The sequence below is a fragment of the Ranitomeya imitator genome, chromosome 2, assembly GCF_032444005.1.
Source record: "Ranitomeya imitator isolate aRanImi1 chromosome 2, aRanImi1.pri, whole genome shotgun sequence".
In the NCBI taxonomy this organism is placed as follows: domain Eukaryota; kingdom Metazoa; phylum Chordata; class Amphibia; order Anura; family Dendrobatidae; genus Ranitomeya; species Ranitomeya imitator.
This window is the reverse complement of record NC_091283.1, coordinates 723,038,411-723,055,854: the sequence shown is the minus strand read 5'-3', so window position 1 is coordinate 723,055,854 and position 17,444 is coordinate 723,038,411. Positions and strand designations below refer to the sequence as shown.

The 17,444-nt window shown below is 46.1% G+C and overlaps 1 protein-coding gene and 1 long non-coding RNA gene across 3 annotated transcripts in view; one reads left to right on the top strand and one right to left on the bottom strand.

The window, feature by feature from the left end:
• OPN4 (opsin 4) overlaps positions 1-17,444 on the top strand; it is a 185,914-nt gene that overhangs the window by 11,156 nt on the left and 157,314 nt on the right. The window lies entirely within an intron of this gene.
• Positions 145-4,180, bottom strand: LOC138667732 (uncharacterized). Of its 2 annotated transcripts, XR_011318914.1 has the most exons (4): positions 4,098-4,180; positions 1,674-1,722; positions 538-597; positions 145-432 (listed from the first exon to the last, which is right to left on the bottom strand). It is a non-coding gene; the product is annotated as an uncharacterized lncRNA (long non-coding RNA). The 2 variants fall into 2 exon arrangements; XR_011318913.1 differs by having other exon boundaries at positions 145-597.

Here is a 17,444-nt window from a genome sequence, read left to right as displayed (position 1 = left end):
CTCCATTACACTGGTGGCAGACAGCGGGATATGATATCCCTTCTACAGGAGGAATGGAATGAATGGAAAACAACTACCAGGAGTTAAAAAGGACTACATTAAAAGAACTAAATTACTTGGCACTCAGGAGATAGTTATGCAATTTGAGAAGTTCATTTATTCAGTGCATCCAGTTCAAAATTAAACGTTTTCGGTCTAATCACAAGACCTTCATCAGAAACAGTTTTGAATACTGAAACACATATGCAAAAGAACAAAAAAGAAGTTTTTTAGACAAAATACAAGATGCACAGTACAATTATATGCGTATAGTACATTCTGCTCATCAAAAAAGAAAAACTACATCACATGTTAAGTGGCGAACAACAATGGTGGCGGTCTAGGTGGATCCAACCTGGTGTGCCGTGAGGCGTGGGTCTCGTTCAGGAGATGCTAAGGACCGTGAACGTGTAAAGGAAAACTGTTGTGAAGTGACCGGACCGAGTCTAGCCGAAGGACTAATAAAATGAAAGCCGACTGACCACCCCAAAAGGATACAGAGACTGAGGTGACCTCCCAAGACGCGGGGTCTTATGGCTAAGGTGCAGGGTGAGCTGCCTAAAACATAAAAACAGATATATGAATACATACAATAATGCCGTAGTGTAGATATGGTACAGAGCGACTGGGCATAAAATCCTATTAAACATGCCATAAGAGAGAACCGCCCCATGTGTGACCACCAGGAGCCTGTATCTAGATGTGTGGGTATAACCACAGGGTGCAATGCATGTAACTGGGGTAATATGCCCCCCAAGGTCCTAAACAATACCTGGAAGCCACAAGAAATATAAATGTGTCAGCCCTCAAGGTACTAACTGCAGATGGAGTCCGGGAGAAAAAGGCGCCTGAGGAACATAACAGGATAGAGGTATAACATCATACATAGCACTGGCTCTGTAACCCAAGATGGGAAAATACCCCTGATATAATCGTAGTTACCTTTAGGAGTCTGGAGGTATAGGGGATTAGCGCTGCAGAGAGGCGAGATGCTCGCTAGGGTAGTGGCGCTATACAGGAGAGAAACAGGGAGTAGGTAACAGAGCCAAGATAAGTGCAGGACTGGGGGGGAAGGGGACATGAAGGAGGGCGCTGTAAAGAGGGAGCGCTACTATACCTGTAACCTCAGGGAGTGCTGGCGCGGTGCTGCAGAGATCGCGTGGCTCCCGGGACTGCTGACAAGCCGCGGCACTTCCGGATATAAGTGCGCGCTGCCAGAGAGTCAGCTGACCCATCGCGTCATAGAAACCACCTGACTAGCGAGGCTGCGCATGCGCAGAGAAAGAGCCGACATGAGGGGAACCCTAGAGAGCTAAAGCGCTAACGGCGCCTGTGCATAGGGACTAGCTATAGCGCTAACGGCGCCTGCGCATAGGGACTAGAGAATGGGAGCGCTGTCCATGATAACTGAAGCCGTGTACATGGGAGGGTCAGAGCGCAGGGCGGGCCATAAGAGCACCGAAGTGCTGAAGGAGAGGCTGGAACGGATACATAGGCAAGGTTGGGGACCAATGTTAAAGGCAATCTACCCACTAGCAGAAATCAGAGCAGGTCCCTAAGGTGGTCACACAGGTGCTATATAGAGATAAGTTTAACACTCTATAATATAATGGCATTATATGGGGATACTCTACCATGTGAGATAAAGCCAGTGCTCAGTGCAAAAAGGTGCAATTAACGGTTCTGTGGAGGAACAAGGGGAAAGTATGAGACATTTAAAATTGAAACAACAATAGTTAGACAAGGTCAATATACATCATCAAATAAGCTCTAAACGTACACAGTATATTACAAAAAAGCTGAGACGTCATAGTCCCTGTTTAATCCCTTAGGCTCTAGAGTCTGTAGTGTATAAATCCAGTATGCTTCCCTCCTTTGGAGCATACTGATACGGTTTTGGCCTCTTCTAGGGGTGTCTACCTGTTCTAGAACCTGGAAACGGAGTTGGGCAATGCTATGATTCTTTTCAGAAAAATGATATGGGAGGGGGAGGTGCGTCTTATTACATCGAATGGTGGATTTATGTTGGGCCACCCTATCCCTCACTGTTTGTGTGGTCTCCCCCACATAGGCCAAACCGCAAGGGCATTTGATAAGATAGACCACGAATGTGGATTCACAGGTATAGAACCCTTTGATAGGAATCGCCTTACCAGTTTGTGGGTGGAAGACAGAGGGACCCTTTTGAACGTTGCTGCACTGCAGACAGTTTAGGCAGGGAAATGTGCCTCGTCTCTGGGTTTGTAGAAAGGTTTGCTTGGGGACCATCGTGCCTGGGCCAACATCTGCCTTGACCAACCTATCCTTAAGATTCCTGGCTCGCTTAAAACATGACAGGAAAGGTACTTTGAACTCTGGAATGTTGGGATAACTTTTAGTTAGAATGTTCCAATGTCTCTTGATGGTAGACTGTACCAGGTTGGAGAAAGGATGAAAAGTAGAAACAAAGGGGATTCTCTTTTGGTTATCCTTGGGTTTGCTATATGATAAACTCCGTTTGGCATCCGTCAAGACCCCTTGGGGATAACCCCTGTCAGTAAATTTGTGTTCCATCTCAATGAGTCTGGTTTTTCTGATATTTTCATCAGAGACAATCCTGTCAACTCTATGGAACTGCGATTTGGGAATGGAGTTCTTAATGGAGGGTGGGTGGCAGCTGGTGAAATGTAGAAGACCATTGCGATCTGTTGGTTTAGTGAATAAATCTATTGCCAAGTGGCCCTCCCTCTCCTTGTAAATCAAGGTATCCAAAAAGCTGATCCTATGTGTGTCATGTTGTATGGAAAATTTGAGTTCAGGCCAGATGCTGTTGATGTGTTGGTCAAAAGGCAGGAGTGACTCCAGGGGACCGTCCCAGATGCAAAATATATCATCGATATATCTCCGCCAAACCCTGCAGTGAGTCATGAATAGGGGATGATTATACACGTAGTCATTTTCAAAGGCCGCCATATACGCTACGGCGTAAGGGGGCGCTACGTTCGCACCCATTGCTGTGCCTTGTTGTTGGGCATAAAAGGTGTCCTGAAACATAAAGTAGTTTTCTTTAAGTACCAAGCCCAAAAGGTCGGCACAGAAATGGCGGATTTTGATATCTACTTTGTTATCACTCAGGAGTCTGTCCGTAGCTGCTAAGCCTTTCTCGTGGACTATTGAAGTGTACAAGCTGTTAACATCCCAAGTAATTAAAAGGGAAGAGGGAGATATAGGGCCCAGGGCTTTAATAACTTGAATAAAGTCATTAGTGTCCAGCAGAAAAGAGCGGGTGGTTTTAATTAGTGGCGTTAGGATTTTCTCCAGCACCATTGATAATGGAGACAGGACCGAATCGGTCAGGGATACAATAGGCCGTCCAGGTGGTTTGACTAGTCTTTTATGTATTTTGGGTAAAACATAAAATATGGGGGTGATGGGGTCCCTTTTAATGAGGAAATCCCTCATTTTACTGTCGATAGTGCCTGCTTGGTGGTGAAAATCTATGATAGGTGCGATTTTTTGGACCAACTGATTCAAAGGATTGTGTGGTATTACTTTGTACACCATAGTGTCCCCTAATTGTCTAAACACCTCCTCAAGGTAGTCTGTCCTATCCATGACGACCGTCGCCCCACCCTTATCTGCTGGTTTAATTATCAAAGATTTATCTGACGATAGTTGCTCCAGCGAAAGTCTCTCCGAGTGTGAGAGATTGGTGTGAAAATGGAACTTCCCCCGATCCATCTCTCGAGTCAATGTGTTAATGTCTCTCTCGACAAGGGAAACAAAAGTTTCCACAGGTGGATTAGACCGTGGTGGCATGTAAGAACTGCGGATTCGTAGGCCCAGGTCGCGGAGTTCAAGTAGGGTCTTGTCCTGCCTTGAAGGATTCAATGCAGGAGATTGTTCCGAGAAATGGACACGTAGTCTGAGGTTGCGATAAAACCTCTGTAGGTCCATATTGAGTTCAAATGAGTTAAACTTGTACATAGGACAGAAGGATAAGCCCTTCTGAAGTACAGCCAGTTGATGTGTGTCCAAATTTTTCGAGGAGATATTTACTACCAGTGGGAGGTCCTTACCTGTGAGCGTGTTGCCATCTGGTTTCTGGGTTCCCCGGCGGCACTGGCCCCCCCGCCTCGTTTTCCCTTTTGGCGACCGCGGTTGTTCCCTAAAAAAGAAGAGTGGGAGATGGAAGAATTTGAGGTGCCGGGCCTGCTGTCGATGGAACCATTCGATGTAATAAGACGCACCTCCCCCTCCCATATCATTTTTCTGAAAAGAATCATAGCATTGCCCAACTCCGTTTCCAGGTTCTAGAACAGGTAGACACCCCTAGAAGAGGCCAAAACCGTATCAGTATGCTCCAAAGGAGGGAAGCATACTGGATTTATACACTACAGACTCTAGAGCCTAAGGGATTAAACAGGGACTATGACGTCTCAGCTTTTTTGTAATATACTGTGTACGTTTAGAGCTTATTTGATGATGTATATTGACCTTGTCTAACTATTGTTGTTTCAATTTTAAATGTCTCATACTTTCCCCTTGTTCCTCCACAGAACCGTTAATTGCACCTTTTTGCACTGAGCACTGGCTTTATCTCACATGGTAGAGTATCCCCATATAATGCCATTATATTATAGAGTGTTAAACTTATCTCTATATAGCACCTGTGTGACCACCTTAGGGACCTGCTCTGATTTCTGCTAGTGGGTAGATTGCCTTTAACATTGGTCCCCAACCTTGCCTATGTATCCGTTCCAGCCTCTCCTTCAGCACTTCGGTGCTCTTATGGCCCGCCCTGCGCTCTGACCCTCCCATGTACACGGCTTCAGTTATCATGGACAGCGCTCCCATTCTCTAGTCCCTATGCGCAGGCGCCGTTAGCGCTATAGCTAGTCCCTATGCACAGGCGCCGTTAGCGCTTTAGCTCTCTAGGGTTCCCCTCATGTCGGCTCTTTCTCTGCGCATGCGCAGCCTCGCTAGTCAGGTGGTTTCTATGACGCGATGGGTCAGCTGACTCTCTGGCAGCGCGCACTTATATCCGGAAGTGCCGCGGCTTGTCAGCAGTCCCGGGAGCCACGCGATCTCTGCAGCACCGCGCCAGCACTCCCTGAGGTTACAGGTATAGTAGCGCTCCCTCTTTACAGCGCCCTCCTTCATGTCCCCTTCCCCCCCAGTCCTGCACTTATCTTGGCTCTGTTACCTACTCCCTGTTTCTCTCCTGTATAGCGCCACTACCCTAGCGAGCATCTCGCCTCTCTGCAGCGCTAATCCCCTATACCTCCAGACTCCTAAAGGTAACTACGATTATATCAGGGGTGTTTTCCCATCTTGGGTTACAGAGCCAGTGCTATGTATGATGTTATACCTCTATCCTGTTATGTTCCTCAGGCGCCTTTTTCTCCCGGACTCCATCTGCAGTTAGCACCTTGAGGGCTGACACATTTATATTTCTTGTGGCTTCCAGGTATTGTTTAGGACCTTGGGGGGCATATTACCCCAGTTACATGCATTGCACCCTGTGGTTATACCCACACATCTAGATACAGGCTCCTGGTGGTCACACATGGGGCGGTTCTCTCTTATGGCATGTTTAATAGGATTTTATGCCCAGTCGCTCTGTACCATATCTACACTACGGCATTATTGTATGTATTCATATATCTGTTTTTATGTTTTAGGCAGCTCACCCTGCACCTTAGCCATAAGACCCCGCGTCTTGGGAGGTCACCTCAGTCTCTGTATCCTTTTGGGGTGGTCAGTCGGCTTTCATTTTATTAGTCCTTCGGCTAGACTCGGTCCGGTCACTTCACAACAGTTTTCCTTTACACGTTCACGGTCCTTAGCATCTCCTGAACGAGACCCACGCCTCACGGCACACCAGGTTGGATCCACCTAGACCGCCACCATTGTTGTTCGCCACTTAACATGTGATGTAGTTTTTCTTTTTTGATGAGCAGAATGTACTATACGCATATAATTGTACTGTGCATCTTGTATTTTGTCTAAAAAACTTCTTTTTTGTTCTTTTGCATATGTGTTTCAGTATTCAAAACTGTTTCTGATGAAGGTCTTGTGATTAGACCGAAAACGTTTAATTTTGAACTGGATGCACTGAATAAATGAACTTCTCAAATTGCATAACTATCTCCTGAGTGCCAAGTAATTTATTGCTTATATTTGACGGGTTGGATACCTAACTTGTGCACCACCAAGAAGCCCTGAGTGCCGTGTCCTCTATTGCTATACATTAAAAGAACTGCTGGAAGCCCGAGGGTTGATCGCCAGCAACAAAACAAAAGCGGATTTGATAGCAGCCATCATGGAACACGATAGTGCAGCGCCCCCCAATGTGAACGTGGAGGAGACTGAATTCCAGAGGGAGGTAAATAACAGACTGGCGTTCTATGGCCCAAACCCTGCAGTAGAGATCATATGAGAGGTGATGGCTGATGTGCGTACTGATCTGAAGGAAAAGATGGCTGAGCGGACCAGGATAGAGCTAGCCAAGATGGAGATGGCTGAGCGGACCAAAGTGGAGCTGGCCAAGATGTCGATGGCAGAGCAGAGAGAGGAGAGTCAGTGAGCAGGGGGAGCTCTGGCCTTTGACCAGATACCTTCAACAGTAAGCCACAAAAAGATCCAGTATAATGCCTTCTGACAGTTGGGGGAGGCAGAGGCAGACATTGATGGCTTTCTGCAGGACTTTGAGTGGCAGTGTGCCCTTCATCAAGTGAAGCCGGAGGAACGGGTTCAGATTCTGGCCAGCAAGCTGACAGGCAGGGCAGTGGGTGCTTATCACGCAGTACCTGATGAGGACTGTATGGACTATGAGCGGATCAAAGAAGTGATCTTGGCCCAGAATGCGCTGACACCAGAGGCATACCGCCAAAAGTTCCACAGACTTATAAAACGTGTAACCGATACCCACGCTGAATGGGCCTGTAAATTACGGCGGTCACTGCTACAGTGGGTACAAGTGAGCCAAGCAACCACTAAGGAGGACGTCCTCCAGCTCTTCTTGTTAGAATGATTCTTTAATGGACTAACCCCCAAGACACAGGAATGGCTTAGGGACAGGTGGCCAACGACTCTTGAGGAAGCCGCTCGTCTGGCCGATGAACATCATGATGCCAGGAGGCCTCAGTTGTCCAGATCAAAGATGGTCACTAGGGGTCAGCCCATGGACCTGGAGGGCCCCAAACCACCAAAGATTGTAGGGGGACCAGCTAGAAACCCGGCCTACCACAGTCCCCCTGGGGCACGATGCCACACCTGCCATCAGCTGGGCCACCTGCAAAGACAATGTCCCAACCGGATTCAGCATACCCAGTGGCCAAAGGCGGGAACAGCTACCTTCAGCCGGGCTGCTGTACACTGCTACCAAGGTAAAGCTGTCCCGGCATTGGGGGCTATGACTAACCAAGGGGTGGAAGAGATGGAGGAAGTGCTGCATGAAGTAGACCCTATGCAGGCAGCCTGGGCAGATAATCGACAACAGCATCGACAGGTCGTGTGGGTTAATGGCAAACGTATGCAGGGACTAAGAGATTATGTGGCAACTTTGACCCTTGTGAAGCCTCATCTTGTCCGGGCCAAGAGAAGACGGACCGGACAGTGGCAGTCCGTGTAGCAGGGGGAGCTATACATCGACTGCCCACTGCCACGATTCACCTGAACTGGGGAGTCGGGGATGGCCTTAATGAGGTCAGCTTGATGGAGGATTTTCCTGCAGATGTCTTGCTGGGAAATGACTTGGGGCCCATGTTGTCTGCTTTCTCGGTTGCCCCTCTGGCTGAAACATATCCTGTGACCACCCGGAGACAAGCTCGAGCTGCGGAGGCGGAATCACACTCAGAGGAGGCCCAGGTAAGACATCCCAGCCCTACACGTATTCCCATAGCCAGACACATTTCTTGGGCCACCCCAGATGAATTTAAGAGGGAGTTACTTGAGGATCCTTCATTGGAGGGATATCGTGGGAAGGCACAGGAGGGGAGAGGGATACTGGAAGGGGAACGGTTTGTCTGAAAGCAGGGACTCCTCTACCGGATCACAGAGCAGTACCACACAGGGACGAGCCCCACTATAAAATGACACCTGGTAGTTCCCAAGAAGTATAGGCAGGAGTTACTGCGAATCTCTCATAACAAACCCTTGGCCGGCACTTCGGCATCAAGCGCACCAGGCATCGTCTGACACAAAACTTTTTTTGGCCGGGGGCAACCTATCATGTTTGTCAGTACTGCCAGACCTGTGACAGTTGCCAGCGCATTGGCAAGAGGGGAGATCAATGCAAGGCCAAATTATGCCCCCTCCCCATTGTGGAGGAACCATTTAGCCGAGTAGCGGTCAATCTGATCGGGCCATTAGCCAAACCCAGTCCCTCAGGGAAAAGGTATATATTGACAGTGGTAGATTATGCCACACAGTGTCCAGAGTCGGTTGCGTTACCTAACATACTGACAGAGATGGTGGCGGCCGCCCTGCTCCAGGTTTCCTCATGGGTTGGATTTCCCCCGGGAGATTGTCTCGGACCAGGGTACCCAGTTTACAGCAGAGGTGACCAATCAACTGTGGAAGCTGTGTGGCGTAAAGTCCATTAGAAGCACCCCGTACCACCCGCAAACCAATGGGTTGTGTGAACGCTTTAACGGGTCGTTAAAACAACTCATTGGGACTTTTACCAGGACCTACAGGGACTGGGAGAAATTCTTGCCACACCTCCTGTTTGCCTATCGGGAGGTGCCCCAAGAATCCACGGGGTTCTCACCGTTCGAGCTGGTATATGGGAGACGGGTAAAGGGACCCCTAAACTTAGTGCTAGAACACTGGGAAGGGGAGGGCCTCATAGAAGGGGTACCTATTGTACCCTATGTGCTGGAATTCCGGGACCGCCTACAGGAGCTGACCCAGGCTGTACGTGAGAACATGCAGGTGACCCAGTGGCGCCAGCGCATATGGTACGATCGGAGGGCCAGAGAGTGCACCTTGGAAATAGGACAGAAGGTCCTGGTGTTAGAGCCCACTAGGCAGAACAAGTTAAGTTCCAAGCTGCATGGCAGGGGCCCTACCAGGTAGTGGGGAAAATATACAAAAAAAGAAAAAAAGCCAGCTCACCATTTCCAGCAGAGCACGGAACCAGGTCCTGATGAGATGCGAGTCAATAGAAAAAACGAAAATGTTCCAGCTCCAAGTGAGTAAAATGGAAAAACTTTAATAAGAAAATTTAAAAACCTAATACTCCAATGCTCCATACAGACAACACCATGACCTGAGTGAGTTCGGCAACGCGTTTTGACCGGAAAGGTCTTTGTCAAGTTTTTCCATTTTACTCACTTGGAGCTGGAACATTTTCATTTTTTCTAGTGGGGAAAATAGCCGACACAACCTATAATGTTGCCGATTGTGACGACCCCAGGGTTATCCGCATGTTCCACGTGAATATGCTGAAGCCCTACCAGGAGCGCCCTGAAGAGGAAGTGGCCATCTGTGCACTTGAAGCAGAGGATTTAGCCAGACTTCCCTTGCCGGATGTCTTAGGGGAAAGGACTCAATCTAAAACATGGGACCAGGTACACTTGGGTGAAGACCTAGGCCCCTGGGAGAGACAGCAGGCGGAGGAGTTTTTGAGGCAGCGACAGAGGATGTCTTCAGGGAGACCAGGGTACACTCGCCTGGCACAACACAAGGTTGAGACCCAGGAGCAGACCCCCCTGCGACAAAACCTGTTCTGCGTCCCTGAGTCTGTATGAGAGGGGATGCAACAAGAGATACAAGAGATGTTGCGTTTAGGGGTCATTGAAGAGTCAGATAGTCCCTGGGCATCCCCGTAGTGTTAGTGCCCAAGAAGGATGGGACTACACGGTTTTGTGTAGACTATCGTAAGTTCAATGAGAAAACAGTGACGGATGCATATCCCATGCCGCGTGTGGATGACTTGTTAAACCGGCTGGCGGGGGCAAAGTATTTGACCACCATCGATCTATGCAAAGGCTACTGGCAGATTCCCCTTAGTTCTGACGCTATTCCCAAGTCGGCATTTGTCACCCCGTTTGGCTTATTCCAGTTTCGAGTTATGCCATTTGGGATGAAGAATGCCTCGGCGACCTTCCAGAGGCTGGCTGACCGGCTTCTGGATGGTCTCCAGGACTATGCTTGTGCCTTCCTGGATGACATCGCCATCTACAGTGCGACATGGGAAGAACATCTAAATCACCTAGAGACAGTATTGGACAATTTCCACAAGGCCGGAATCACCGTGAACCCAAACAAGTGTCACGTGGGCAAAGCAGAGGTTCAGTATTTAGGGCATTGGGTGGGAAGTGGGAAACAGCCACCAGAACCAGCCAAGATTGAGGCCATAGCCAAATGGCCCACCCCACGCACTAAAACCCAGGTCATGGCGTTTCTAGGGACAGCGGAGTATTACAGGAAATTCGTTCCCAATTACAGCAGCGTAGCCAAGCCCCTCACTGATCTGACCCATAAGAACCAATCCCGCCAGGTTCTCTGTCCTCCGTAGTACATGCCTGCACAAGGCAAGATTGCCTTGTGCAGGAATGAACTTCAATCCAATATTGCAGCCAGCATGCAGCCAGTGGGTAAGGAAAGGGTGAATCAAACACCCGAAAACCTGCGCCTCTATGGCTGAAAATTGTTCCCTCCAAATTCAGGTGACAGAGTCCCTTTAAACTTTTATATTTTTTTATTTTTTTCATATTTTGTGCCAGGCTAGAAGCTGGCACAACTCGGCTCACCTACTGTACATAGGAGCGAAGTTCACCACTGACCATCTGTATGATCCAGAGAAGGCATGGGAGAAGGCCATGTGAGACCAAAATAAAACTTTTTTGGTATCAATTCCACTCGCCGTGTTAGTAGGATGAAGAAAGATGAGTGCAACCTCAAGAACACTGTCCCAACCATGAAGCATAGTGGGGGAAACATCATACTTTAGGAGTGCTTTTCTGCAACAGATTAAGGATAACTGCACCATATTGGAGGGAGGATGGATGAGGTCATGTATCGGGAGATTTTGGCCAACAACCTCCTTCCCTCAGTAAGAGCATTGAAGATGGGTCATGGCTGGGTCTTACAGAATGATAATGACCCGTAACACACAATGCAACTAAGGCGAGGCTTCATAAGAAGCATTGCAATGTCCTGACGTGGCCCCAGTCTCCAGACCTGAACCCAATAGAAAATCTTTGGAGGGAGCTGAAACTCAAAGTTCCCATGTGACAGCCCCAAAACCTGAAAGATCTGGAGAAGATCTTTATGGAGGAGTTAGCCAAGTACCCTGCTGCAGTGTCTGCAAACTTGATCAAGAACTACAGGAAAAGTCTGACCTCTGTAGTTGGAAGCAAAGTTTTCTGTACCAAGTATTACGTTTTGATTTTCCATTTTAACAAAAACTTATTTGATGCAATAAAATGTTAATTAATTATGTAAAAATCATACAATGTGATTTTCTGTGATTGCCCACTGTTGATATTGGGAGACTATATCAAGGACCCAATTTATCAAGACTGTGGTTTTGTAATCAGTATTGATGAAGAGTGCACTGCAGTAATATGCACCAAATTCATTATGATGCATTCACCTCTTAATGAATTTTGTATATGCTTTATTTGCCATGCTCCACCCCCATAAATGTTCCTCCAGTCAGGGACCAAAGTCCATTTCTGAAGTTATTCAGTTTAGGGTCATATATTATCATTAATAAGTCAGATACATTTGGCCATGGCCCATGACCATCCCACCTCAGGTTTTATAAAAATTGGAGAAGCTGGCTGGGACTGGTGAAAAAGCTCTGAAAGACACAGCCTTTTTTCGTAACTACGAATTATGCATATAGTTTTAAACATCCAAAGGGAATTGGATTTTGGTGAAAACACATTGGTGAATTGTGCCCAATGTGTTTTCTTTGTTTTAAATTGAAGATAGATTAAGAGGTGCATAATCTTGAGGGCTTGCATAAACTTTTTTCCCTAAATATTTCAGCCAAATATAGAAATTGTGGGAAGGGGTCCACTAGCAAAAGAACGGATTTACCCCGTTTGATAAGAAGTCCACACTATTTCTCCTATAATTTTCATTTTAGGGTCAGTGGAAGATAGAACTTTTTCCCAGAACACTCATATAATGAATGTCCTTGTGCAAAGCAACTTGCTATTCGAGCAAACCACATTTACATAGGGCAATATCAGTGAACCAACATTTATAAGCACACTTGTTCCCATTTTTCAGGTCATGTAAACATGCTGCCAATCTTCCAATGCATGAACAAAACTCATTTGCCAGGAGATCAGTTTTTGTCACAAAATCATAATTGGCCTCAACACATTACCCAATGTACACAAGGGATTTGCTCATAACTGCATGATGCTGTATTTGGCAAAATGATGGCATTACCAATCACTTTTCAGTTTTTTTTTTTCGTTTGCATGAATGGACTAGTAAACCTATGCCGATTGACTTGTGTATAGTCCATCAGCATTCATTAAAGGGGTTTTATAGTTTATAGTTCAAGTCTGCAGTCACAAGGTGTGACAGTAGATTTGTGAATCCTCACAGCACGCAGTGCAGGGCTGTCAGGATTCTCCTGCGCCAGCGTTGGGAGCAGGAGGTCACGTTGCCCCGGACTGTCCCGCACCTCTCCTGACCTGAGCATGACAGCGTGATTTATTTCTATGCAGCTTTCAAGCTGATGGTGATGCCATGCTCTCACAAATTATATGGCCGCCTGTCTGCTAAAAAGTGAATCATGGCTCCTGTGTTTTTCAGTCAAATTAGTAACAATATGTGAACTATTCAGTCAATTAAAATGATACTAGTGAAGTATTGTCGGTTATATTTAGAGTCCTATGACCAGCCTGATTACAATCCAAGCTCCTCTGAGCTGCTCTCTTTAACTTTTTTTCATAATATAATTAAGTTTAATTGGGTATAGTTACCATAAAGAAGTCACATGGAATTAAAATCAATAATCTTTTGTACTTCTACCCTATGCATGATAGAAGTGCTTCTCACAAAATTAGAATTTCATGACAAAGTTAATTTATTTCAGTTCTTCAATACAAAAAGTGAAACTCATATTATATGTAGGGTCATTGCTAGCAGAGCGATCTATTTCAAGTGTTTATTTCTGTTAATGTTGATGATTATGGCTTACAGCCAATGAAAACCCAAAAGTCATTATCTCAGTAAATTAGAATACTTTATAACACCAGCTTGAAAAATTATTGTAAAATCCGAAATGTTGGCCTACTGAAATGTATGTTCAGTAAATGCACTCAATACTTGGCTGGGGCTCCTTTTGCATCAATTACTAACTGCATCAATGTGGCGTGGCATGGAGGCGATGAGCCTGTGGCACTGCTGAGGTGTTATGGAAACCCAGGTTGCTTTGATAGCAGCCTTCAGCTCGTCTGCATTGTTGAGTCTGGTGTCTCTCATCTTCCTCTTGACAATACCCCATAGATTCTTTATGGAGTTAAGATCAGGCGAGTTTGCTGGCCAAACAAGCACAGTGATACTGTTGTTTGCAAACCAGGTATTGGTACTTTTGGCAGTGTGGACAGGTGCCAAGTTCTGCTCAAGAATGACATTTCCATCTCCAAAAAGCTTGTTGGCAGAGGCAAGCATGAAGTGCTCTAAAATTTCCTGGTAGACAGCTACACTGACTCTGGTCTTGATAAAACACAGTGGACCTACACCGGCAGATGATGTTGCTCTCGAAACCATCACTGATTGTGGAAATTTCACACTAGACCTCAAGCAGCTTGGATTGTGTGCCTCTCCACTCTTCCTCTAAACTCTGGGGCCTTATTTCCAAATGAAATGCAAAATTTACTTTCATCTGAAAACAACACCTTGGACCACAGAGCAACAGTCCGGTTCTTTTTCTCTTTGGCCCAGGTAAGACGCTTCTGGCGTTGTTTATTAGTCATGAGTGGCTTGACACAAGGAATATGACACTTATAGCCCATGTCCTGGATATGCTGTGTGTGGTGGCTCTTTAACCCCTTTACCCCCAAGTGTGGTTTGCACGTTATGGACCAGGTCAATTTTTACAATTCTGACCACTGTCCCTTTATGAGGTTATAACTCTGGAACGCTTCAACGGATCCCGGTAATTCTGACATTGTTTTCTCGTGACATATTGTACTTCATGATAGTGGTAAAATTTCTTTGATATTATCTGCGTTTATTTGTGAAAAAATGTAAAATTGGCGAAAATTTTGAAAATTTCGCAATTTTCCAAATTTGAATTTTTATGCAATTATATCACAGAGATATGTCACACAAAATACATAATAAGTAACATTTCCCACATGTCTACTTTACATCAGCACAATTTTGGAACCAATATTTTTTTTGGTTAGGGAGTTATAAGGGTTAAAAGTTGACCAGCAATTTCTCATTTTTACAACACCATTTTTTTTAGGGACCACATCTCATTTGAAGTCATTTTGAGGGGTCTATATGATATTAAATACCCAAGTGTGACACCGTTCTAAAAACTGCACCCCTCAAGGTGCTCAAAACCACATTCAAGAAGTTTATTAACCCTTCAGGTGTTTCACAGGAATTTTTGGAATGTTTAAATAAAAGCTAACATTTAACTTTTTTTCACAAAAAATTTAATTCAGCTCCAATTTGTTTTACTTTACCAAGGGTAACAGGAGAAAATGGACCACAAACATTGTTGTACAATTTATCCTGAATACGCCGATACCCCACATGTGGGGGTAAACCACTGTTTGGGCGCATGACAGAGCTCGGAAGCGAAGGAGCGCCATTTGACTTTTCAATGCAAAATTGACTGGAATTGAGATGGGACGCCATGTTGCGTTTGGAGAGCCACTGATTTGCCTAAACATTGAAACCCCCCACACGTGACACCATTTTGGAAAGTATACTCCCTAAGGAACTTATCTAGAGGTGTGGTGAGCACTTTGACCCACCAAGTGCTTCACAGAAGTTTATAATGCAGAACCGTAAAAATAAAAAATCTTTTTTTTTCACAAAAATTATCTTTTCACCCCCAATTTTTTATTTTCCCAAGGGTAAGAGAAGAAATTGGACCACAAAAGTTGTTGTACAATTTGTCCTGAGTATGCTGATACCCCATATGTGGGAGTAAACCACTGGTTGGGTGCATGGGAGAGCTCAGAAGGGAAGGAGCGCCATTTGACTTTTCAATGCAAAATTGACTGGAATTGAGATGGGACACCATGTTGCGTTTGGAGAGCCACTGATGTGCCTAAACATTGAAATCCCCACAAGTAACACCATTTTGGAAAGTAGACCAAATAAGGAACTTATCTAGATGTGTGGTGAACACTTTGACCCACCAAGGGCTTCACAGAAGTTTATAATGCAGAGCCGTAAAAATAAAACAAAAATATTTTCCCACAAAAATTATTTTTTAGCCCCCAGTTTTGTATTTTCCCAAGGGTAACAGGAGAAATTGGACCCCAAAAGTTGTTGTCCAATTTGTCCTGAGTGCGCTGATACCCCATATGTGGGGGGGAACCACCGTTTGGGCACATGGGAGGGCTCGGAAGGGAAGGAGCGCCATTTGAAATGCAGACTTAGATGGAATGGTCTGCAGGCATCACATTGCGTTTGCAGAGCCCCTAATGTACCTAAACAGTAGAAACCCCCCACAAGTGACCCCATATTGGAAACTAGACCCCCCAAGGAACTTATCTAGATATGTTGTGAAAACTTTGAATCCCTGTTGTGAATTCTGTTGTCGAACTCCCTCCTGTGGTCGTGAATGGTACTTCGGCGAGTTCTGTCTATGGGCTCCCTCTGGTGGCTTTGAGTGAAGCTGCTGCTTCTGAGGTTCCTTACACAGGTGACGTGGTTTATCCTTTGGTTGGCTGCTCTATTTAACTCCTCTCAGATCGTTACTCCATGCCAGCTGTCAATGTTTTTTGTTATGAAAGGCAATTCAGTACCACAATGGACATAGCGGTCAGAGCACATACAGTGATCTGACAATAACCCAAAATCATAGAACGAGCTCTGAGACATGGGAACTCTGCAGACCGCAATCCCTAATCCTCTCCAAACAACACTAGAGGCAGCCGTGGTATGCGCCTAACTCTGCCTATGCAACTCGGCACAGCCTGAGAAACTAACTAGCCTGAAGATAGAAAATAAGCCTACCTTGCCTCAGAGAAATACCCCAAAGGAAAAGGCAGCCCCCCACATATAATGACTGTGAGTTAAGATGAAAAGACAAACGCAGAGATGAAATAGATTCAGCAAAGTGAGGCCCGACTTTCTTAACAGAGTGAGGATAGAAAAGGTAACTTTGCGGTCTACACAAAACCCTAAAGAAAACCACGCAAAGGGGGCAAAAAGACCCTCCGTACCGAACTAACGGCACGGAGGTACACCCTTTGCGTCCCAGAGCTTCCAGCAACAAAATAGACAAGCTGGACAGAAAAAATAGCAAACAAATAGCAAAGAAGAACTTAGCTATGCAGAGCAGCAGGCCACAGGAATGATCCAGGGAAAAGCAAGTCCAACACTAGAACATTGACAGGAAGCCAGGATCAAAGCATTAGGTGGAGTTAAGTAGAGAAGCACCTAACGACCTCACCAGATCACCTGAGGGAGGAAACTCAGAAGCCGCAGTACCACTTCCCTCCACCAACAGAAGCTCACAGAGAGAATCAGCCGAAGTACCACTTGTGACCACAGGAGGGAGCTCTGCCACAGAATTCACAACAGTACCCCCCCCTTGAGGAGGGGTCACCGAACCCTCACCAGAGCCCCCAAGCCGACCAGGATGAGCCACAGGAAAGGCACGAACAAGATCGGGAGCATGGACATCAGAGGCAAAAACCCAGGAATTATCTTCCTGAGCATAACCCTTCCATTTAACCAGATACTGGAGTTTCCGTCTAGAAACACGAGAATCCAAAATCTTCTCCACAATATACTCCAATTCCCCCTCCACCAAAACCGGGGCAGGAGGATCAACAGATGGAACCATAGGTGCCACGTATCTCCGCAACAATGACCTATGGAATACGTTATGTATGGAAAAAGAATCTGGAAGGGTCAGACGAAAAGACACAGGATTAAGAACCTCAGAAATCCTATACGGACCAATGAAACGAGGTTTAAACTTAGGAGAGGAAACCTTCATAGGAATATGACGAGAAGATAACCAAACCAGATCCCCAACACGAAGTCGGGGACCCACATGGCGTCTGCGATTAGCGAAACGTTGAGCCTTCTCCTGGGACAAGGTCAAATTGTCCACTACATGAGTCCAAATCTGCTGCAACCTGTCCACCACAGTATCCACACCAGGACAGTCCGAAGACTCAACCTGTCCTGAAGAGAAACGAGGATGGAACCCAGAATTGCAGAAAAATGGCGAAACCAAGGTA